This window comes from Sus scrofa, chromosome 13 (genome assembly GCF_054392235.1).
Source record: "Sus scrofa isolate SSC_HxYL_T2T_F1_AM1 chromosome 13, Sscrofa_HxYL_maternal_Yorkshire_Landrace_v2.0, whole genome shotgun sequence".
NCBI lineage: Eukaryota > Metazoa > Chordata > Mammalia > Artiodactyla > Suidae > Sus > Sus scrofa.
In genome coordinates this window covers 109,182,637-109,208,814 of record NC_139395.1, presented here as the reverse complement: position 1 = coordinate 109,208,814, position 26,178 = coordinate 109,182,637, and the positions used below count along the sequence as shown (strand labels likewise).

The 26,178-nt window shown below is 36.0% G+C and overlaps 1 long non-coding RNA gene across 3 annotated transcripts in view; it reads right to left on the bottom strand.

Annotated features, from left to right (window-relative positions):
* The window catches only part of LOC146397548 (uncharacterized), a 78,148-nt gene that overhangs the window by 15,948 nt on the left and 36,022 nt on the right, over window positions 1–26,178 (bottom strand). For 2 of the 3 annotated variants that reach the window (XR_014824219.1, XR_014824218.1), the window contains one exon: window positions 506–592. This is a non-coding gene — a long non-coding RNA (uncharacterized LOC146397548). Of the gene's footprint in view, window positions 1–505; window positions 593–15,342; window positions 15,395–26,178 lie in introns of all 3 variants that reach the window. The other variant, XR_014824220.1, reaches the window with a different exon arrangement.

Genomic DNA, 26,178 nt, shown 5'->3' with positions numbered 1-26,178 from the left:
TTCTTGTCATCTTTTCATGAAATGAGAAATTCCTTCTTTGTCTCATGGATCTCAGAAGACTACAATAAGTTGAGCTTCTACACACCACAATTATATGAGAAATATTTCTAAAATTTACTGAAACATAATATTTTGAAATTATAGGATAAAATATTACTCATTTAACATTCAAGCTGATTTTGCCTCGATCAGTGATAGTGATCTATATTGGTACCTAATAAGCCAGGATATATTATCTAGACTCTTTGAAAGTCACAGAATAAGGTAAGAAAATAAAGGGATAATGACAAGCGTTAATAGTGATAAAATCAACATTGGATGCAAGTTGTGATAATGATAGTACTTTAATAAGAGACAGTACTCAATAGCAGTTGCAATGTGCCAGGTTGAGCATTTTACTTACCTATCTTATTTAATCCTAACAACAACTCTGTAAGGACTACTAGAATTATTGTATACATTTTCTATATGAAGAAACTGACTTGCAAAATATTAAGTAACTTGCCCAAGATCGCATATTAATTGAGCAGTAGATCCAGATATCATCCAGAGGAGTCTGACTCTGAAGTTATCCTCTTCAGCAACCATAATTCTGTAAAATAATATCACATGTTTATATAATAGTACAACATTGTTCAAATAGTGCCCCACAGAAGAGTAGTGTAAGGTAAATGGTATCATATATCAAAATAACTCCGTGGTCAAATGATTTTCAAAGCCCAGCATATCAAATGCTCCTCTTACATATTGATGGTGCCCATGATTATATAAAGGCTCAGAGAATTCCTGCAGCAAAGAAATCTGTTTAACCAGCATTTTCCAAAGCGTGTATGGGGGCGGGGGGTAGCATTTCATAAAATCCTAGGGGAACAGAGTATCTAATGAAACACAACACTTAGATTTTTCACCAATACCTGGGTATATTCAGATAGACTCAGGATAAGTTTTCAAATCCATATGAGCATAATTCAAAGGTTGCTATTAAAAAAACTATAGAAAATTTCCAACTGTCTTTTACCCACAGCTATTGTCCCTACATGACCACTTTTCACTGATTAACATGCCAGGCATGTGAAAAAATAATAGTCTACAGGATGTCTGAAAAATTGGGGGAAAAAGGACAAACTCACTGTAAAACAAAATTAAATTTTCAAATAATGTGCTCACTATATTTTCAGGTGGTATACTTCTGAAACTAAAGAATTTAATTGTTAATCTAGAAAAATATAATAAATGAACTACTTCTTGGCATTTCCAGACTTTTGGATACCTTCTATCTATTATTATTTCATGTCAGCTTACTTTAACCTGATATTGAATTCAGCAGTGAATAGCTGATAATGAAGAAAACAAGGAAAAATAAACAGCTTCATCAAAGCAAACTTTCCTCCAGTAGGTAAAATGCATTGCTATTTGCATTAGAGAGGTGCCTGTTGCAGGATATAGTTTTTTTAAAAAAAATGATCCTCCCTGTAGGCAGCAATATCTAGGAAGGAATGCAGAAATGTGTTGTAGTGGGTACTTTTCATATCTTAGTAGCCCAATGATTCTTCTCTCTATGTTGGTCTATACCCATCCTTTCTCTTCCCACTTTTACCCAAACTTTCATTATCCCATTCCTAACTTCAGAGCAAGTCTCTGTGCCTCATTCCCTCCCTTTCCAAGACATCTGTTTAGCATCTGCCAGGAGTATATATTCCTAGAATATTACTTCATTTATGGGCTTTTAGGCCCTGTGTTGCCAAATCAGCATCTCCCAAAGTGGACTCCACAGAGTACGAGAACCTCAAAATTCATGTGCTATTCTAAAGGAGGGAAAGATTCCAATCAAGAAAATTTAAATTTTCCTGGATTAAATGAAGTTAAACTACTTTCTTTTCTGTAAAATCCTATGAACTATGAATCTGTGAAGGAAGGGCATATTGAACAGTTTCTGAAACTCCTTTAACCATGAAGACCTGTTATCAAAGAGCATCTCATAAGTCCCAGAATTTCTTAGAAGTCAGTTGGAAGAATGTCGGGCAGAATAAGAAAAACAAGTTCTTGTACCTGGTTTCAAGCTCATCATGGTTTTGGCTGCATCCTGTTCTATACAACCGTATTTCCTACCACTCTTTAAATAAATCCTGTACTAAATCTGTCTCCTCTACCCCAAATGTGCCTCACTTTTTACTGCTTTAGTCATTCACTAAAAAATACTTGTTGAACATCTATTATATATTATTCACCATGAAATGCAACCTCTGACTTCCAGTGAGAGAGGTAAATAGACAAGAACTAAGCATAATGATGATTGCCCTGATAGAGTGGAGTACTGGGTCCAAAAGCAAGTACAGGCAAACATCTAGCCCAGCTTTGAGAAAGCTTCCTAGGAGAGGTATCATCAGAAATGAATAAAGATGAGTGAGAGAACAAGGGGGGAATAATTGGAAATGTTTTTCTAGGCAAAGACAATGTGCAGAGAAAGGAGAAAGACCATATAGGATTGGTTACGAGCAAATTGGTCACATGGCAATAATATAACCTAAATGGAGTAAGCGCAGAGCAATAAGCTTGGACAGGTAGGCTGAAGGCAAATTTTGCTGGTCCTAGCATACATTCTGAAATAATTTGGATTTTATCCTATAGTATAGACCAGAGATTAGAAAACCTTTTCTGTAAAGGATAAGATAGTAAAAAATGTATGCTTTGTGGGCTTTATGGTCTCTGTCACAACCACTTAATGCTGCCACTGCAGTACACAGTCACAGACAATGGGTAAGCAAACAGATATGCTTATATTCCAATAAAACTTTAGTTAAAAACTGATGGTGGGCTAGATTTGGCCCATGGGCTGTAGTTTGCCTCACTTGCGTTCGCAATATAGATTCTTGCTTCTCCAAATTTTGTATAAGGTCCAGCAGTAGCAGCTGAAAATGTATTAGAAATGAAGAATCTTGAACTTCACTTCAGACTTACTGAATCTGAATCATTTAACAGTTTAATTGTATGTGCCCATTCAAGTCTGAGAAACACAACTGGAAAACAATGAAAGGTTTTCAGCATGAAAATGATAAAACACACTTTTTCCCAGCTACAATGTGACTCTTTCTGAATATCCCCCGCCTGATATTTTCAAATCTGCAAACCCTCAATAATTTCCAAGCCCCACCTTGAATCCACCTCACTCATGGAACCATTTGCCACCAACCTAAAGTGACCACCTCCCTCTCTGATATCTTAGAGCACAAAAACACATTTTATCCTTTAATTGTTTCTATAGCTTTCCATAAGTCATAATCTGCTCAAGAATAAGAACTATCTGTACATCTTTTGTATTTCCCACAAAACCACGACGGGAGGAGTTCCCGTCGTGGCGCAGTGGTTAACGAATCCGACTAGGAACCATGAGGTTGCGGGTTCGGTCCCTGCCCTTGCTCAGTGGGTTAACGATCCGGCGTTGCCGTGAGCTGTGGTGTAGGTTGCAGACGCAGCTCGGATCCTGCGTTGCTGTGGCTCTGGCGTAGGCTGGTGGCTACAGCTCCAATTCTACCCCTAGCCTGGGAACCTCCATATGCCGTGGGAGCGGCCCAAAGAAATAGCAAAAAGACAAAAAAAAACCAAAAAAACCTAACAATGAAATATATGGAATAAGAAATGTATTCTATGTATTTCTTCCAGTTTAGAAACTGGTGTTGGTAGTTTAGACTGGGGCTACAGAGTTCCTAACTGTGGCATTTGTATTGCTTTAGGGGGTAAAGTTTCATCTCCCACATTAAGTCAGCTTCCATTGGGGAAAAAAAAAAAATTCTCTTAAAGTTATACCTCTAAGCCATGAATACTTTTGGAAATAAGAAGGCTTGGTCAGAGGAATTACATGGCTCAAAAAAAAAGAAAAAAAAAATTCCTCTAAAGTTTTCCGGGGAGAAAAAAACCGCTCTAAGTAAGGATATCATCTGTGTATAGTTCCTCAACTCTTACAAGTCTGATCTTGAGAAATATCCATCAATACTTTGTTTCTCCATCTCAAGAGGCTTATGCAGTTCTAAACTAAGCCAAAAAAATGTTGCTTGATTCACTTGAGACATTCATGAAATTTGTTACAATCTTGTTACTATCAGTTGAAGGTATTCAGCATTCCAGGGCCATCTCATTTTCTCTCAGGGGTGAGAAGCTAAGTTGACAGTGGAGGCCTCATTCACACAATCTTGCACATCTCTGCATTAAAAACAAGCATGAGGTCCAAGTTCTCCAGGGAAATCTGGATGGCAGTGCTCAAGATTAGGGAGACTTTCTGACTCCCTATCTCTGGACAGGCAAGAGTCTATACAATTTAATTTAATTATAAATTAAAATTTATCAGAACCAAGGTTATAGGTGATGGGAGTAGGGATGAAGTGGAAGAGTGCTAGTCCATGGCTGTAGAACATAGAACCCAGGAGGGAGAACTAAAAGAGAGATTGTATAAGGGCAAGAACAGAATCAGGAAGACTGTCCAGTACAAATGATCTGGAGAGTCAGAGAAGAAACTGGGACCATAAAGCAGAGCAAGCATATGACTTATGAAACATGGAAGGCAGAGCCAAGAGTGATTCCCAGAGGTAGGGGAAGGTACCTATGGTCCTTTATAGGGTGCCAGAGATCTTTCCTGTGGGAGAAGTTGTTACAAACACACTGCACATTGAAACAATAGGATTTTGGTCTAAGTTGAGTATATTTCATCTCGTTTTATAGGGCAGAATATGGAAAGATAACATCAGTCTATGTAGCCCATAGTTTCTCTACATAGTGGATATCACAATAATTTTTAGATCCTTTCCATGAATGATTTTAGGAAAGTTTAGATTCATTAACTTTTAAAAGGAAACAGCTTTAAATTCCCTCCCTTGGCTAACTAAGCCCATACTCTTGCTCATCTGGAATGAGGATTGGTACTAAAACACAGATAAATCCCATCAGAATTGAGCCCTAGCAGCCACAGTTCAATTTAATACCTAAATATTATCAGGTGTTCTTCAAAGAAATGCCATTGGGGAGGCATTAGAAAAGCAGTGGGCTAGCATTTCAGAAACTGTCTATGAAAATGGTATCATAAATTATAGTACTGGAATAAAAGTTAACTTTGAGTACTTAGAATATACTAGGCTTCAGCACTCTATACTGATGATCTCATTGCTTCCTCACAAAATTATTTTAAGATAAGTGCCAGTGTATTTCTCATGTGATAGATGAAGAAACTAAAGCACCATGAGGCAGACTTAAACATAGCCAGGCTGACTCTCTGCTTTTAGCCGCCACATGGGATGGCACCCCGCCATGCTTAGCAACCTATAGAACCTATAGAATACTGGCTTCTGATGTGATCACTTCTCTAATGTAAAGAAACATCCCCAGCGCAAAAGATTTTTTCAGACATTCCTCTTTTATGAATGATTTTACCAAAATAATTTTTTTTTTGTCTTTCGTCTTTTTTGGGGGGGCTGCACCTGTGGCATATGGAGGTTCCTAGGCTAGGGGGTCTAATCGGAGCTGTAGCTGCTGGCCTACACCATAGCCACAGCAACAGCCAGATCCAAGCTGCATCTGCGACCTACACCACAGCTCATGGCAATGCCAGATCCCCAACCCACTGAGCGAAGCAAAGGATCGAACCGGCAACGTCATGGTTCGTAGTCAGATTCATTTCCTCTGTGCCACGATGGGAATTCCCAAAATAAAATATTTTAATTAAATTTACATACTTTTCAAATATCAAATTTCTCACATATTCAGCCTCGGTGCTAAAACTTACATTGTTTTATTTTTATAATGCGCATAAGCCTAAATGTTTCTCCAAATGTAACATTTCCATCAATCACCTTTATTTTTTTTTAATTTTTTGTCCTTTTAGGGCCGCACCCGTGGCATATGGAGATTCCCAGGCTAGGGGTCTAATTGGAGGTGTAGCCACCAGCCTACGCCAGAGCCACAGCAGATCGAAGCCACATCTGCAATCTACACCACAGCTCACGGCAACGCTGGATCGTTAACCCACTGAGCAAGGGCAGGGACCGAACCCGCAACCTCATGGTTCCTATTTGGATTCATTTCCCCTGCACCATGACAGGAACTCCTCCGTCAATCACCTTTAGATATCTTCCTGGAAAAAGGAAATTAAAGATCCCAATAACACTGAATTTAATTAGCATACAACGATTTACAGAACATTTCAGCATTTTAACCCACACGGTTTCTAAGAAGCTCTTTGTGAACAAAATGAGAATTTTTTTATGACTGCTTTAAGAAATCCATAGAGAAAACGGTTGAGTAAAATATGTTATTTATTAAAGACAGTGACTATTTTTTAAGAGAATATGTATGTTTACTATTTTTAAGTTAGTCATAAGAAACATGGGAACTATAAACTATAAAATTCTGTATACCTATTTTTTTTTTTTCTTTTTTGGCCTCCCCATGACATATGGAGTTCCAGGCCAAGGATCAGATCCAATCCATAGTTGTGGCCTTTTCTGCAGCTGTGGCAATGCCAGGTCCTTTAACATACTATGCCGAGCCATGAATTGAACTTACATCCTGGCACTGCAGTCCCTTTGCACCATAGCAGGAACTCCTACCTATTCTTATCTACAGATCTTGTTCATAATAAAAAGAAAATTCTTTTAAAATGGCTCATTATCTTATTCCTTTGAAACTATCTTTAATTTTTTAATGCATGTTTTACAAACTGTTCCATTATTTCCATAAACCCTGATTGCAAGACAATAATGGATCATTTAATATGAATTTTAACTATAAGTATGTGTTAAAGTACCTGTAACATTTTAATGAGCTTTCGAGATAAATAAACTCAATCATTGACTACCAATTATGTAATAATTATAGTTTGTTCTTTAGGAAGCTATTGGATATATGTTGCTATGTCCATTTTATAGATAAGAAAGCTAAGTGACCTATCCAAAGTTACACATCTAGTAAATAAAAAATCAAATTACCACTTGATTCTTCTTCACATCCCAAGTATTTATGCATTTTCACTGATGTCAAGAAGTAATTTTTATATCAAACACATCTATAAGAATCTAGAGGAAAATGAGAATGAAGTCCAAATAAGCAATAAAGAGTATAATGATGTTGATGTTATTAAAAAGTGTATTATGTACCAGGCATTGTGTTAAGCACTTTATATGTATCATTTCATTTAATTTAAAGACTATTGGAGTTCCCATCGTGGCTCAGTGGTTAACAAATCTGACTAGGAACCATGAGGTTGCAGGTTGGATATATGGCCTTGCTCAGTGGGTTAAGGATCCGGTGTTGCTATGAGCTGTGGTGTAGGTTGCAGACGCGGCTCGGAACCCACGTTGCTGTGGCTCTGGCGTAGACTGGTGTCTACAGCTCCAATTCGACCCCTAGCCTGGGAACCTCCGTATGCCGCGGGAGCAGCCCAAGAAATGGTAAAAAAAAAAAAAAAAGACAAATAAATAAATAAATAAATAAAGACTATCATACAAAATAGTAATGTAACCATTGTCATTTTATAAGTAGACAAACTTAAGAAACTTGTCTCATTTCAAAGGTAAATATCTTAATCTCCCCAAGATTAGACATGAAAATGTGTAGAAAATTTTGTCAAATTTAACTTTAGTGCATTATAAACCTATTAAAATTATGTCTATGAAGCTATATAGTAGTGGGAAATGCTTATAATCTGTAGAATTGAAAGGAGGGTATATATATTTAAACATGTAGTAACGTACTACATTATTACAACTATGAAAAAAATGGAGAAAGAATAGAAGAAGAAATATATGTGAATCACAGGATTCTGAAACGATCACTGAGAGTTCCTATTGTGGCTCAGCAGATTAAGAACCCAACTTGTATCCACAAAGATGTGAGTTCAATCCCTGGCCTCCCTCAGTAGGCTAAGGATCATAGCTCACAGAGGTGGCTTGGATCTGGCGTTGTCATGTCTGTGGCATAGGCCGGCAGCTATGGCTCCAATTCGACCCTCGGACCCTGGGAACTTCCATATGCCATGGGCGTAGCCCTAGAAACAAAAAAATAAAATAATCACCAATGACCTTAATGAAAACCCTTAATGAAAACTCTGAATATGATAGAATTTCACTCCTGTGATTATATTATACAACAGAAGAATTTTTGCAGGTATAATTAAGATTGCAAATCAGTTGAGTTCATCAAAAGGAAGACTATCCTAATTAATTCTAATTAGATGAGTTTTTAAAAGGAGGTCTTGAGATAGAAGAGATGCTCCTGATAGCCTGGAAGAGAGCAAACATCTGTGTTGTGAACTGCCTGTGAAAGCTGTGGCAGAGAACTGCAGGCAGTCCCCAGCAGCTAAGAATGGCTCCTGGATGAGAGCTACCAAGAAAATGGGGACCTTCATCAGATGGCCACAGTGAACTGGATTCTCTATACATTCTTCAACAGCTCGGAAGAAGACCTTGAGCCCAAGATGAGAACTGCAGCCCTGGACAAAACTTTGACTATAGACTTCTGAGACATGAAAAGAGGTACAGCTACACTGTGTCCAGACCCAAAATTGTGCTTCCTTCAACAACATGAACTTATTTTTTCACAGTTCTGGAGAGTGAAAGTCTAAGATCATGGTGCCAGTATGATCAAGTTCTGGTGAGAGCCCCATTTTAAGGGCTCTTTCATAAGGGCCCTAATCCCATTCATGAGGACTCCATCCATATGAATGTATCACTATCCAAAGGCCCCACCTCATAGTACCTTCACACATGGAGCAGGATTTCAAAATAGTATTTTGGGAAGATACAAACATTCAGTCTGCAATAGTTGATAAAGATTTTTTTTTTTCTTTTGGCTGGGTTTGGGAAGGGCGGAGTTGATATTTTAGAAGAATCATTCCAAGGAAAAAGGAATTAGATTAACCAAATGAACCACTTTTAAATTAAAAACTTCTTGATTATTTATATTTAAAAGAACATTATAGGAATTCCCATCATGGCTCAGTGGTCAACAAACCCAACTAGTACCCATGTGGATGTGGGTTCAATCCCTGGCCTTGCTCAATGGGTCGTGATCTAGCATTGCTGTGAGCTGTAGTATAGGTCACAGACATGGCTCGGATCTGGCATTGCTGTGGCTGTGGCTTAGGCCAGCAGCTACAGCTCTAATTCGACCCCTAGGCTGGGAACCTCCATATGCTGTGGGTGTGGCCCTAAAAAGACCCCCCCAAAAAAATTACTATACCCATATTTTAGAGGATCGAAGGTGATTTATCATTTGAACCTCATATCATTGGAATAGCAAAACCTCAGAATAAACCGTTAAAACAATGGCTTGTAAGTAAAGCTTTTGATTACAATTAATAGCAAATGCTTTTTAAAAAAACAGAAATATTGCTTTAATATTTTAGTACTTTATAGTAGTAATCAAATATGTCTTCTTAAATCATATTTAATCAATTTTTTTCCAGAAAAATAATTTATTAAATAACATTAAGGGAGTTACTGTCGTGGCTCAATGGTTAACGAATCCAACTAGGAACCATGAGGTTGTGGGTTCAATCCCTGACCTTGCTCAGTGGTTTAAGGATCTGGCGTTGCTATGAGCTGTGGTGTAGGTCGCAGACGCAGCTCGGATCCCGTGTTACTGTGGCTCTGGCGTAGGCTGGTGGCTACAGCTCTGATTAGACGCTCCATCCTGGGAACCTCCATATGCCACGGGTGCAGCCCTAGAAAAGACAAAAAGACAGAAAAATTAAAAAATAAAAATAACATTGAGATTTGTAGCATCATGTAAAACTGACTTTAGTTTTACTATTAGAAAATGTTTGTGATCCAAATTATAGTAAGTGGTGATCCCCAACCAATATTTTCTCAGAGAGTCAAACTTAAAATTACTAGCATATAAAGAGGAAAAGCTCCAATTTTTTAATTTTAAAGCTTATTATAATTGTAACTTCTTTTTTCTATGTCAATATGTTTTCATTGATGGGTCACCAAAGAACTATACATATTCTTTTCCAAAGGCAATTTAGAGACCTCTCATTACTCTTTCACCAGATTTATAAAGGATAAATGATTTTTCTATGAAGCTTCATTACCTTTTATTATTTGATATTATGGCAGATTCTGATTTTAAACACCATAACTCACTCAACATAATTATGCCCTATTTTATAGCTTGCTACATTATTTTTGAAAAGTACATTATTCATTGTAGTCTGAAAACATTTCTTAGGATAAATATGAATGTATTAACTTAGTTAACAATGCTTCAAGTACAGTGTAGATAATATTAAAACCGATGTTTTTTTGACTGCTAGCAAAACATAAATTATAGCAAATATATAAGAAATTATTTATTTGGGGGGTTAGTTATGTTATACTAGCATCCAACAGTAGTGAGATAAATATCAGAAATTAGATTTTATTTTAATGCAACATAAAGTAAAAAGGAATAAGAGATGGAATTAGTGCATGAAAAATAAGTTTATCTTCACCCTTTTAAGGCAATTTCAGGGTAGTCACGGTGTTAATGGACTATGTACCTTCTACTTAAACAGATATGATTTTCAGTTTTTGTTCCACTGCTAACTAGCTGAGTGATAACAGCATGTAGTAATTAATCTCTCTGAGACTTTATTCTCATCTGCATAATGGGAATGTATTTACTGACTTCTGGGTCACTCTGCAAATTAAATGCAGTAAATGAGTAAGGCAGCTAATAGAGACAGACAGTAGATAATCATTACATGATTGATGTTGTTACTGTTGTTAAATGTACCTTTAGAATTTGAAGTGTTAAAAGGACAGCTGCATGATTTGTGAGTCTTTTTAGATAAGATATCATTCATTTTAACATCTCTTCTCCTATACTGTTACCATTTCTTTGGAAATTTACCTCATTACTTATAGGTTCTATTACAGAGAATTACTCATAACTTTGAGATGTCTTATACAACTGACTGTATCATTATCATGTGGCTTCTTAATATTTTAGGCAGCCAAGCTCATTTAAGCGATGTAGAATCCATAATAAATGAAGAATGAAATAAAGTTGGCCCTTGAAATGCAGGAGTAAGAGGTACTTACCCCTGGCAGTTGAAAACTTGTGCATAATTTTGACTCCCCCAAAACTTAACTACTAATAGCCTACCATTGACTGGAAGCCTTACTGACAATATAAATCATCAATGAACATACATTTTGTATGTTATCTATATTATATATTGTATTCTTACAATAAAGAAAATAAAATATTAGTAAGAAAATCATAAGGAAGAGAAAATACATTTACAGCACTGTACTGTCTTTATGGAGACTGTAAGTTTACATCATCTATTTATAAGATATAATCTCTCTGTCAGTACCTACATCAATATTGTCTTATAGGATATGAAACAGTAGACATTAAAAATGAAAAGATGATATGATAAATTCATATTTATTTACAGCTATAAAAATTCATGCATTGATAATGAAAAAGCATTGCTTTCTGGTAGTAATTGCTTTATCATAGCCTAGTATAATTGATGCAATTGCTTCATGGTAGCCTAGCTTACACATTAATGGATGAATTATCATAAAAAATTTTATGGTATACAATATTTTGGTCATATTCTTAACCCAGTATTGGAAACATTGTTACATTTTTTCCACTGTGATGATTGGCTAATACCCAGTTTCTCCAATTATGAGAGAGATGGGCATACTGCATAACATTGTAATTCTTTGAAAGCAGAATTATAAAACAGTAAGAAAACTTAACACTTTATTAGGCTTTTATTAAATATCACTCACCTTATGCCTCTGAAAGGATAAGTTGTTTACTTCAACACAAGTCTTGCACATAATGTTCTACATGATAAATCCTTAGGTGGTGATGATGATAATGACACATAAGCATACAGTTCTGGCTGTGTAGTTATTATATTTTCACAATCACGTCATATACAACAGATGTTTATTAACTGTATGCCATGATGATTATTTACTATTTATTAAGTGGAAGTGGATTGTCGTAAAGGTCTTCATCCTCATTATCTTCACATTGAGCAGGCTGAGGCGGAGGAAGAGGAGGGGTTGGTCTTGCTGCCCCAGGGGTGGCAGAGGCAGAAGAGTTGGAGGAAGTGGAAGGGGAGGCAGGAGAGACAGGTACACTCAGTGTACCTTTATGAAAATACATCATAATTTCCATCTGAGTTTTTTTGCTTTTTCATTTCTCTAAAAATATTTTTATATGATCCCAGTCCTTCTTCCACCATTTGCTTTAGTTTCAGTACTTATATCATAGAAGTTTCATGTTGTAAAGGGAGTTAAAAACAGTCTCGAATAATCTAAACCCTTCTATTGGGTTGTCTAATGTCAATTTGTTTTCTGGTACTGGTTCTTCTGTCTTCTTTCTTATCATCTGGCACTGGTTCAGAATACTCATCTCCATTAAAACTGAGGTGTTAATGTCTCTAGAATAGTGTCTATCAGCTTTGAATTTCTCCAAGAGTCGTATCTTGAAACTTTTCACCCTCACCTTTTTTTTCACCATATCCACAATTTTTTTCATGATTTCCTTGATTGACTCAAGTCATAAATTCTGAAAGTCGTGCATAACATCTAGACATAATTTTCTCCAGGAGGAATTTATCGTTCAGGCTTAGTGATTTTCATGGCTTTTTCTACTACAATAATGGCACTTTCAATGATGTAATCTTTCCAGACTTTAATGATGTTCTCTCCACTGAGGTTCTTTTCTATTGTGTTGACAGTCCTTTCCATGGACTACCATGTGGAAAGAGCTTAAAGGTCCTTATGACTTCCTGATCTACAGGCTAAATTATAAGTATTGTGTTTGGGTACAAGTAGACCACCTTGATGCCTTTGGCGTTGAATTCATAGGGTTCTGGGTGGCCAAGGACATTGTCCAGTATTGAAAGAATTTTAAAATGCAGTCCCTTACTGATAAGGTATTTCCTGACTTCAGGGACAAAGCATTGATGGAATAAATCCAGAAAAATGGATCTCATTGCCCAGACCTTCTTGTTGTACCATCAAAGACTGACAGTTGTATTTATCTTTTTCGTTCAAGGCTTGGGGGTTTCCAGCTTTATAGATAAGTGCAGTCCTGATCATAAACCCAAGTGCATTTGCGCAGAACAGTAGAGTTAGCCTACCCCTTCCTACCTTAAATCCTGGTGCTTACTTCTCTTCCTTACTAATAAATGTAACTTTGTGACATTTTTTTTTTCCAGAATAGGGCACTTTTGTCTATATTAAGAACCTGTTCAGGCAAATATCCCTTCTCCTCAGTGATCTATCTTAATGGAGTATGGGAACACATCTTCTTGGTCAGCAGAAGCCGCTTCTTCTGTGATCTTGGCACTTTAAAGCCAAACCTCTTTCTAAAATTATGAAACCATCCTTTGCTTGCATTAAATTCACTAGTTTTTGCTCCTCCACATTCCTTTTGTTTTAGTTTGTCAATAATGACTTCAGTTTTTCTTGAATCGCATTAGAGTTTTCAGGTGTGAATTTCTTATAGTAATTCTACACCCACATAAAAGCTGCTTTTTTTTTTTTTTTTTTTTTTTTTTTTGCACCTGAGGCATATGGAAGTTCCCAGGGTACAGCTGCCAGCCTACACATAGCCACAGCAATGCAGGATCTGAGCCATACACAACCTATACCACAGCTCAGCAACGCTGGATCCTTAACCCACTGAGCAGGGCCAGGGATCAAACCCACTACCTCATGGATACTAGCTGGTTTTGTTACCGCTGAGCCACAACAAGAATACCAAAAGCTGCATTTTTAATAAGAGATACAAAGGTACTTCACAAAAACTGCAAGGTTTATGTGCCTGCTGTCCTAGCTGCAGCAATAGTTTCACAAATTTCCTTTTTTTTTTTTTTCAAAGTGTCCTTGTGCTGGATTCAGTTATCGTCAAATGTTGAGAAACCACTGTTAAAGACTTCTTTCTACAGTACCTATCACACGACTGAACATTTTCTTGTTATGTCATGACTTTACTTCTTAGGAGCACTTCAAGCATCACTAGAGGCACTTCATATGGGTACCATGGTGTTGTTATTCAAGGTTATGCCATCGCACTAAGCATGATGAAAAATACACAAGAACCACAGGATTTCACTTTATTATGCAATACGCAATTTATTAGACTGCTCATGTGGAGATGATTAGCATCACAAAGCACTTTAAGCAAACATTTGCAACACTTAAGCTCTTTACAATAGCAACAAGAGGTGGCTACAGAATTATTACAATAGTTCAGTGTATACTACAGTTAATTTTTTGCAGTTATGATTTAATACTGTATCTTTACATTTGTTTACTCTCAACTCTGAATGGTGCCATGTATGGTCTGTGTGCATAAGTTTTGATAAATTTTAACAGTTTATAGTAGGTTTGTGTATATTTTATGGTTGAAAATGATAGAATAGTATCTACACAGATTTTATGCAATCATGACATACCTTTTGCTTAATTTTTCAATATTTCAAGGCTACATGATTTTCAGGTTTTTTCAAATTGTCACAAATCTCTGAGAATTTTACCAATATATTTATTGAAAAAACTATGTATAAGTAGACCCACACAATTCAAACTCATGTTGTTGAGGAGTCAACTATACTTAGGAAATTATTCCACAAATGTTTCACTTTTATCTGAAATGAGGCAATAAATTTTTTGTCCATCCCTATGTATAATAAAGTAAGAAAACAGTGGAATACAGTGCAAAATCTCAACAGTATATTTAGTCAGATGAAGCACCTCTTTTTAAAAACTGATAAATAAGTTAGAGGTCTTTAAACTTAGGGGACTTCCTTCTTTATTCTGTGTTAAAAATTCAAGGAAGTTACAGGGAGTCCCATCGTGGCTCAGTGGAAACAAACCCAACTAGTATCCATGAGAATGTGGGTTCAATCCCTGGCCCTGCTCAGTGGGTTAAGGATCCAGCATTGCCATTGTGGTGTAGGTCGAAGATGCGGCTCAGATCTATCCTTGCTGTGGCTGTGATGTAGACTGGCAACTCTAGCTCTGATTTGACCCCTAGCCTGGGAATGTCCAGATGCCACAGGTGAGGCCCTGAAAAGCCATTAATTAATTAATTAATTAAACAGACCAAATTATAGGTTTTTAATTCATCATAGTGTTTTTCCTCTCTCACACACACACAAACTAGCAAAATCATGTGGTAATTATCTTGTTTTCAGGTGCAATACCTATCATCATTTTATAGTGTTGACAAAAGTTCAAACTCCTCTGCAAGAACAAGAGAGAACTGAAGTCTATCTAGGCTGGGGCTCTGGGAAACCAGTTTAAATGAGGAATAAAGTGGAACTATGCCTACCTTGTGCAGCAAGGAGCTTAGGCAGAGGTGGAAGCAGTGGTATGGTGCTTTTCTACAGTTTATTAGAAGCAATGAGACAAAAAAAAAAAATAACAGAAGTATCAAAACATGAGCACATTACAAGGGCATTATAATTTCAAAAGTTCTCATAACATTCTTCATTCTCTGAATCTTTTTTAAACTAATCCACAAAAGCTCTAATGTCCTTCTGCTCACCTCTTCCTTTTATTACTAAAAATGGAATTCATCAACTCTCCCTCTTCATTTAGCCCACATCCTTAATGTAGTGGTTAAGCACACAGGCTACCTGTATTTAAATCCTAGCTTCATCACTTGCTAGATCTGTGGGATAATGCAATTTACCTAACATCTCTGTGCTTCAGTTTTCCCATCTTTAAGTGGCAATAACAGTAGAACCTACCTGTTAGGACTGACTGAGAATTGAATGCATTAATAATTGTAAAGTTATTAGAATAGTGCCAAGCAGATGGTAAGTGCCATCTAAGTGTTTATCAAATAAGAATTTTTAAATTAGCATGAATCATTGGATGTATGAACCAAGTGGCAGTTCAAGGGCTTCCTAGTATGAGAGAGATAATTTGCATCAGGCAAACCTCACTCGTACCTCCAGGAAACACAACATTATAACTCCCAAAACTAGACTGCCAGGTCTTTGAAGACATGCCCCATGGCTTACTCATATTTATATTCTCACTTTCTAACATAGTGCCTAGCCCATGGTGATTAATAGTCATAAAATAAATGAACTAACGATGGGTTGTTAATATCATTCATTAATTTTTACTCTATGTAGAAAATAAGATCGCAGATGGTATCTTCCAAGAGGAAGTAACAGTTTGGGAATGGTAATTTAAGCCAAAGGGACCCAAAATGGAGGTAGAAGATCAATAGGATGATAGTACAAATCTTACGTCATTCAACTCCAGCCAGAAAAATAGGGTGCATTTGGGCCTGCAGCATGATGTATCAGAGATTCTAGGAAGGACAGAGGCAGGAAAATAAGGTTGGTACTGACATTTGGAGTTCAAGAAAAAAAAGACTTAGAAAACCAGAAAGTCATTCTGAAGCAGTTTTCACTAGCCTAGCAGAGGAATAGGGCAATTTTATAATCTCAGAAATGCTGCCAAAGTTAAAGCATTATTTAAGGCTTCATGGACTTGGAATCAGGGCCAGCTCTGCCATTAGCTCTTGACCTTGGTGAGTCACCTAGCCTCTCTAAGCCTCAGTTTCCTCCTCTCCAATATAAGACATTGACTAATGATCCAAAAGGTCCTTTGCAATTCTGGAGTTCTTTGATACTAATAGCAGACTGAAAATTTAAGCTCTTCAAGGAAAAATAAAATACTTTCTTTTTAATTCACAGAGTGATTGTGGGGACTGTATATCTCCTTTCTGTGTCCAATAATACTATCTATTCCTAAAATTCATTGTGTTTTAGATTTACATTTGTAACGATGTGGACTGACAATCAGTTTAGGATAATTGCCAAAAAATAGAGCTTAATTCCCTAGATGAAATTTATTTTTAACTTTGAGTCACCCGTCAGAACTCTGTAATAGCAATATGGTATGAAAATCCTAACAGTCTCTAAAGAGTCTTTGTAAACACTAGCTTAAAAATATTATAATACCAGAAGTTCCCATTGTGGTGCAGTGGAAACAGATCCAACTAGTATCTATTAGGATGTGGGTTTGATCCCTGGCCTCTCTCAGTGGGTCAGCGATCCTGCATTGCTGCGACTGGGGTGTAGGCCAAGTAGCTGTCGCTCTGAATCGGCCCCTAGCCTGGGAACTTCCATATGCCACGGATGCAGCCCTAAAAAGTAAAAAAAAAAAAAAAAATCTACAATACTTGTTTAGTTTTTGAATAATTTATAAATAAAACTTAAAAGGCTTTACCCTTAATCTAAATTATAGTTGCTCTCTAGATTTACAGAAACAAAACAAAACAAACAAAACTGAACCACTAGTTCTGAAGTGTGTGGGGGAGAAGAATGAGTCACAATCCTATCACTTTTATGTTTCGATACAAATGGCACATACTCACCTAGGGATTTGTGTCAAACTCAGGTTTAAATGGTAGAAACTGATTTATTTATTTACTTGATTCACAAAGGCTCAGTGCCTCTAGGCAATCAATCTAACTCTTTGCAAAAAGACATCAATTATTTGAGATTTTTACCTCCAAACCTCAATGTGCTATCTCTGATTATTGTTAAATGAAGTCTCAGTTGGCAGAAAAGTTCACCATACTAGGGCTCTTGATAGCTTCAGAGAAATACTTCATTAGATTCTAAAGCACCCAAGTCATACCACCAAAGCACAAGCAAACCTCCAGAGTCTCCTTCAAAAATTATTCACAGCCCACTTACTACTGGGGCCATAAAAGGCACGGTCTCAGAACCACAGAGTTAAGGTAGAAACCAGTTCTTTTTTTCTGCTAACTGCATAAGGAATATTTTTCATGTTATCAAGATCTCTAAAATCCCACAAAATACCATGTTCCCATAAACATCCACTTCAGGTAAGCACTACAAAAATGAAAGTAGTTCCCAGCAACAGTAAGTCAGTTCTTTCTTTGACGTACAAATGGAGCTTGTTCTCAATGCAACATTTATCACATTGAGTATTTCTAAGCAATCTAGAAGGTTCATGCCATGTATTAATTTATCAATAGTTTTGCCCAGTTAGTGCATGACAGGTCTTTTACTTAGAAGTGAGACATTAAACTAGTCAGTAAATCTAGTGGAACACACAGCATCTCAAAACACTACATTTTTGTTGTTATCTACTTACAATCATAAAAATGTAGCTCTTTAATAAAAAATCTCCTCTGAAGGAGAGTCAGATGCTCATGATGGTGATTAAAATGTAGAGAATCAAAAGCTCCCCAAAAAGAGATACATAGTTCCTAAAAGGAAAAAAATTCTGCGATGGAAATCATGCGCCATACTAAATTATTGTTATGTACATGCTGACATTTTTGAAATGTAGGAATCACAAATGTTGAAGGTCTGTTTTCATATGCAAAAGGCAAACAGTAGTAAGCACTGGTAACTGCTAGTTGAATTAACTGTACTGTATTAAGAGTAAACAAGATCACAAGGTAGGTGAAATTGCTTAGTAACCTGTAACTCATTTCACAAATTTAAAAAATCAAGAGGTATGTAGAGAAAAATACTTATATGCATCATCATTTAAGAGTGCTGGAGTGTCATAAATGATAAAAAGACCAACTCCGTATTCTTTCTGAGAAAACAAAAAGTTCTAGTTATATTTTTCCTCTATGTCACGCATATTTCCACAGGTTACGTGAGAAACAAAAAGATAGAGGCAGAGACGGGGGGGATCTAAAGAGTTAAAAGTTTCATATACTACATGTATTTAATTGTGGACAAGTGGAACTATAGAAATAACATTTTATAGTCTTATACTATGTTGTCTTTTCATTAAACTGGTGGAGTTGTATGTTTATTGTTGGCTATGTTATCTTCTTCTGAAGATACATTTAAGAGAGAAAAGTTGGGGTTTTTTTTCTGGTTTGTATTAATCAAGTATTAACCTGTAACTGTATTACTTTAACATGTATCCCAAAATCTTGTAGAATAAGTTCAGATCTGCTGATAACATCAACATCTCAATATTAAAAGACTATTTTTATTTCTAAAGATGCATCACTTTCTTTAATGAGATCCAAGAAATGGATTCTTAGGATCAGAAATTTTTCATAACTGGAAGAAGTTTTCTATATCATTCAGTCTAACCTTAAACAGAAATTCTGAATTACTTGTAAAATGTCTCAGACCAGAGAGAACCCAGATGCTCTTTGGACACTTCCCATGATAGGGACTCTCACTGCTTCAGGAGATTTTCACTTGAATTTCAAAGAGTTCTCTTGGGTCCTTTTAAAAATTCATACATTCTCTTTAAATCTACTCTTTCTACACCCAATTCTGCAACCTAGTCCTATTTCTCCATATGGGGAAATCAAAGAATAAAGCTAATCCCACTTCCCTGTGAAAACTCCATAAATGTTTGGAGATGGTTATTATAAGTAAAGCACTTGGAAGACATTCTAGCTTAATATAAGCAAATGCAATAAATGCAAGCTCATGATTTTTATTATCAAAATCCTAAAGATGTTCCTTTCTCAGATTTCCCATACCTAGTTTCTTTAGGATGACAACAACATAACACATATCTCTGTTGTTAAATCAATGAAACAAGGAGGCCATTAGATAGAGAAGGCTCTAATGCTATGGCTGCTATGTCAAACCAAAAGCCTGTAAATGCCTCCAGGTTACAAAACTGAAACCTAATGACAACATATTGCAAACAGCCAACTAGGCTTTATGCTATAGCCCATCAATAATTTCATTTCTTTACTTCTGTACCTTCTCTGTATAAGTAGTTCCCCAAGCCCCTGTGGATGAAGCACTCCTAAACACTTCTGGTTTGGGGCTGCCAAATTCCAATCAATTTTCACCTGCATAAATTCCTAAAAATGTTCATATACCTTAGTTTATCTTTTAACACTGTACTCCAGAACAGAGTCATACAAAAGTCTGTCATTCTCCGTATCTTGAAACAGAAAATATATCTTCTCTTTAAGTACATGTGGATCTTTCATTAAAATGAACCAAATATTATACCACTAAGAAAATCTAAATAGGGAGTTCTCTTATGGGACAGCAGGTTAAGGATTGGGCATTGTCACAACAGCACCTTGGGTTGCTACTGTGGAATGTGTTCAATCCCTGGTCAGGAACTTCCACATGCTATGGGCACATGTAAATAAAAAGAAGGAAAATATAAATTTATTCTAAAATTTAGAAATAATGTTGGTCATTTTCTCTCATCCAACATAATAAAACTGGAAAGTATGTTAAAAGTATTTTAAAAATTCACCCACCTGAAAATTAAAACTAAAATTCTCAAATAATGTTGGATCAAAGTGAAATACAGTCCAAATTGCATATAATTTAAAAATAGTGATAATGAACGTAATATGAACCCCTATGTTCTCCTTCATCTGCCCGTCCTATGTTGCTCATTCCATGTGAATCTGATGACTATTTTATAAGGAGGCATCTAAGAAGACTCCAGTGATCACCATAGCCAGAGAAAAGTCCAAGGAAACAATCAGAACCCCGAACAGAAAGTTAGCCATTTTCAAGCAATAGACAATCCTATTGTTATTGACAGGATGTGTCATTTAGCTTAGAATAAGATTCTAATGTGAGTCAGTCATTCAATGAAATAAGCACATTCACAGTAGTTGGAAATGTAAGAGCAAGATTCATTTGCACTCAAAAGAAAAAATGTTACTTTACACTGGAATTATTCTCCCATAAACAAAAATATATTCACAATTGGAAAATATTATCTAGTTCTAGAACATACAGACCATTAATTCTGTTCTCACTCCAAATTAGAAGCTATGGGATTTAGCTATAACAGAGTATAGATTTTTTTAATAATATATATTTACATATCCTCAAGAATTCATATTACTAAACAAGAACAAATGGAATACCTAATGATGCAATCTAAGAAGTTAAAAAATAGGGCGTTCCCATTGTGGCTCACTGGAAACGCACCTGAATAGTAGCCAAGAGGATGCGTGTTCAGTCCCTGGCCTTGCTCAGTGGGCTAAGGTTATGGCATTGCCATGAGTTGTGATGTAGGTCGCAGACGTGGCTCTCTTCTGGCATTGATGTGGCTGTGGCATAGGCCGGCAGCTGTAGCTCTGATTTGACCCCTAGTTTGGGAATCTCCATATGCTGTGGGTGCAGCTCTAAAAGACAAATAAAGAAATAAATAAAAATAGATTTTTGATTAATGAATTAAAAAGCAGAAAAACAGTGAACTGATAAATATATCCAGAAGCTGGTGCTTTGAATAAACTGACAAAATATATTACTCACTGCAATCAAACTAAAAAAGAAAAACGCCAAAACACAAATAATCAAAATAGAACTTCAATGGAGATAGCCAAAACATAGGTAAAATTTAAGAATTATTAGAAAATAATTTTCTCAACACTATGCAAATATATTTGAAAACCCCCATGAATAGATGATTCTTTTTTCTTTTTTCTATTTATTTCTATGCACAATTCCCATTTTCTTTACCACTTAGAGATCTAATATATTGTCTTTAATATTTATACTTTTGATTGTAAATATCCTTACAAAATGTAGGTTGAAGTTTTATGGACATTTCTTTCTAACATATGTAAACAGTATTGTGCCATACTTTTCCCTCCTTTTACTTATTTTTTTTAATACCAAAGTTTCTAAGATCCATCTCTGCTGCCCTGTGTGCAACACCAGTGTTCTTCATTGCTGCAAGTGTATATCTACAACATTTTACCTATCCTGTCTTCCAGTTATGGGCACTCAGGTTACCACCAGTTTATCCCCCTCACAGCTAAGACTATAATGAACACACTGTTCATGTCCACATATGAGCACGTATGAAAACATACAGATATCAGTTTATAAGAGTGAATATCTTTTTTAATTTATTTTATTTATTTTTATCTTTTTGTCTTTTCTAGGGCCTCACTGTGGCATATGGAGGTTCCCAAGCTAAGGGTCTAATCATAGCTGTAGCCGCCGGCCTACACCTCAGCCACGTGGGATCCGAGCCACATGTGCGAGCTACACCACAACTCACAGCAATGCCAGATCCTTAACCCACTGTGTGAGGCCAGGGATCAAACCCACAACTTCATGGTTCCTAGTTGGATTTGTTAACCACTGAGCCACGACAGGAACTCCAAGGGTGAATATCTTTAATCTCCCTGTGAAGCACCTTCTCAGGGTGGTTGCAGCACTCTATACTGCTGCCAGCAATGCAAAATATTTCTCTATTTCATACCCTTTGCTTAACTTTCATACCCTTGCTCAATTTTTTAATTTTTGCCAGTTCAATTGTTATAAAATGATATCTCATTGATTTTTTAATTGCATTTCTCTATTTTTTACATCTCTTTACATATTTCTTGGCTTTTAGGTTCTTTTCTTTGATAAATTGCCTGTTCATACCCCTTCCCTATTTTTTCATTGGGACAGTTGTCTTCTGAATGTTGACTTAGAGCTATTCCTTTTATTTTATTTTATTTTGTTATGGTAAGAAGACAACATGAAGTTTACCCTCTTAACAAAATGTTAAAGGTACGATACGGTATTGTTAGCTATTTCAAAGGGATATTAGCTCTTTCATGTTCATTGATACACTAGTCACAATAGCCAAGATGTAGAAACAACCTAAATCCATATTGATAGATGAATGAATAAATAAAATATGTTATACACATTTCATGGAACATTATTCAGCCTTTCAAAACGAAGGAAACTCCACAATATGCAACAATATGAATGAAACTTAAGGACATTAGGTTAAGTGAAATAAGCCAGTTAGAGATGGAGCTATTGCTTTATATTGATTTTAATCATCTTTTGTATTTATCTGGTTTCAGCAAATACAAAAATGTGCTTTCCTTTTGCTATCTCTCCACAAACTTTGTATTAGTTTTTTAGCAGAAATTCTTAATTTTGATGTAAAAACCTGCATCAGGATTTTTGGCTTAGGATTTGTACGTTTTCAGCTTTAATTAATAAGACCTTCACAGCCTAAAATCACCTCTATATGTGGCATAAGTTCAGGATCAATTTTTATTTTTCTCCATAAAATAAGCTATAACCTACTCTATAGCTTGTTCTTCAGGGAGTCATACTTGTGATATAAGCTGTCATATATATATATGTAGAGAGACAGAGAGACAGAGAGGAGGGAGGGACCTGTCTCTGAATTCTCAGTACTGTTGCATTGGCAGTTTATGTGTTTTTGTACTAATATCACACTACCTTTAGAACAATGGCTTCATTGTATGAATTACTCCTTTTGTAATAACATTGGTTTAGCTCTCCATGGACCTCTATTAGTCAAAGTAAATTTAAGTTTATTGAGTTCTTCAAGAAATTCAAGTAGAAATTTTATTGGAATTACATTGAATGCATAGATACATTTAGAAAGAATTTATATCATTTTAAAACTAAATCTCTCTCCACTTATTTAGATCATCTTCTATGGCCTTTTATAAAGTTTTCAAGTTTTCTCTAAAGAAGGCTTGGGTGTTCATGGTTAAATTAATTGCTCAGAATGTTTCATGATTTTTACTGCTTCAAGGATTGAAATTGTGAAAAGTATTTGATTACACTTTCTAGTTGATTGTTGCTGCCATTGATTTTTAAAACTTGATCCTTTGCCCAACAATTGAACTCCCTTTTCAGTTGTAATCATTTGTCTGTAAGTTCCTTTGCTTCCTAGGTTTATGACTATATCATCTGCACAAAATGATAATTTTCTTTCTTAAATTCCATCCAGTCTAATCTCTAGTTTGTATTTTTTACTTATACCATTGGCTAGGACCCCCGGTAATGTTAAACAGTAATGGTAATAGTGGTAATCGTGGATATGCTTGTCCTGTTTCTGTTGGGAGGTAGTTATTTATGCATAGCTTATGTTTCTGCATATCTTGCAAGCAAAGACACTGACTGTCTCTCTATACTCTATAGACTCTGACTGTAGAGAGACAAATGCCTCATCACAACTGCTTCCCCTTTATTGTCAGCCACCAGAGAACCCAGAGCTGGTGCTGTTGTAGTATTTCACTTTGAAGGAAACTGCCATTTACAGAGATAAATATACCAGACACTCATCATTGTTTTTTCTAAATTTTTATGATGCTTTTCTTTAAAGATATTCGGGATAGGTATTATTTTCCTGTCTATGAAGATAGAGGAACTAAGCCATAGGCAAGATTAAGTGGCTTGTTGAGGGATTCAAAGCAAGCCTGATGAGAGTTAGAAATCATTCAGGTTGTCAGAGTCCAGCTTCTCCACCACAGTGATCAGAGAATCAATATCACTTTTCACCTCTGCAGGACTACTATTTCTAAGCTATTACCATGTGTCTCTTTCGTGCAAGATTTTTAAAGTCCTTCATAAACATATAAACTTTTTCATTTCAAAAACACCCAAAACCCTGGGATATTTCTCACTGCATATCCCAAGTACACAGCTGCCCCTCTGAGTAGACACAAATGAGAAAAAGGAGGAAGGTAAATTTAATTTCCACCTCAGTCACTGAATCACAGCATCATCGCCAACAAGTGATTTTGCTTGTATGCTCTAACTTCTCAACTGTAGAGTTTGGATAAAACTTCACTTCTCCTTAGGGATGTAAGAGCTACTGAGATAATTTCTCTAAAACCCTTGGAGCTCAATGATACTAAATGAAAAGAAAGAACAGGCGGCCATCTGTATCATTCTATTACTGAGTTAGGACCTCAGAAATTTGTATTGCCTCAGGAAGTTCTCTTCCCCAGCAACCCCTCTGGTTTATTAAAGCTTACAGGATGTTTGCAAAGGCAAGAAGTCTAGAGAATGAGGCAGAAAAGTAAACATACACACACAATCTTGCCCCTATAAGTCAGGGTCCTATCTCTCTGAATAACCTGGGTTCAAATCCTAACCTCTTCATTTACAAGCAGTATAAGTTTAGGTGTTTTATTTACTCTCTGTGTCTCAGTTCCTTTGTTTGGAAAATGGGACTAAAACAAATACCCATATCTTAGGGTTGTGAAATTAGTTAATACATGTAGATAACATAGAAAAATTTCTAGCACATTAAAAGAATGAAAAATGTGTTAGCTGTTGCTATTATTGTTATTGATATTATTAATTATATAATTTACATATAATATAATTATGATTTATCACATAATATAGTAGTAGTATTATAGATGTTAGAGTACCTAAGTGTGGATTTGTCTAAATCTCACAAGTGATCCAAGCATTCTAGCAATTGGAGATATTTTGTGTTGAAATATGCCCATTTTAGATAAACCAGGGATCAACAATTTTTTTTCTGGAAAGTGCCAGATAATAAATATTTCTGGCACAATCTCTGTCACAACCACTCAGGGTTCAACTCTTTGTGTTGTAGTTTGAAAGCAACTATAATAAGACTTAAATGGGTGTGGCTATGTTCCAGTACAGCTTTATTTACAAAAACAAACTATAGTTTGCTAACCTCTGAAATAAACCAAGAAATCTTTCAAAGTCATTGTTTTTACTTAGTGAAGTAACAGGGACCTTAATAAGGAAATTACTCTTCCTGCCGAAATACATGAGATAAAACATATTTCCTATTACTATGCCCCAGATACCACCTCAAGGCAAGACACTGATGCACCTAAGGAAAGTGCTCAAATTAGGAAGCAAAGCCATTGCACTGAGCACAGAGAAACCACGCCAAAGGCAATGAGTGGCATTCATTTTGCAAAGAATTGGAAGAACAATCATCTTTGAGAACATGGTTGATGAAGTTTGGGCACTTAAAGTGAAACTTGTGTATTTATAGATAAGGAGAATGAGAAGTTTCTGAAATACTAAGAAAGATTTTATTTAAAAGGCAGCAATACCCCAGCACACACTGACATAGCATAGGAACAACATAGAGGTGGTGGTGAGATGGGAGGTGGTCACATAAAAATTAAGGATCAGCAAAATATGGGTGATGCAAGATGTAAAGAAATCTGGACCAGACCCGAACCAAGAATTATTCTCATAGCTCACCAGTGAAGAAAATAAAAAATATATATATATCAGTACTTAGTTCAGGATATTATTTTATCCTTGAGATACTGAAATAATTTGAGTATCTTGAGATGTTGAAATAATTTCTTTGAAATCATGTAGCTCAAATGGACCCAGTGAAAATAAGGTACAGGGGTCCTCCTACA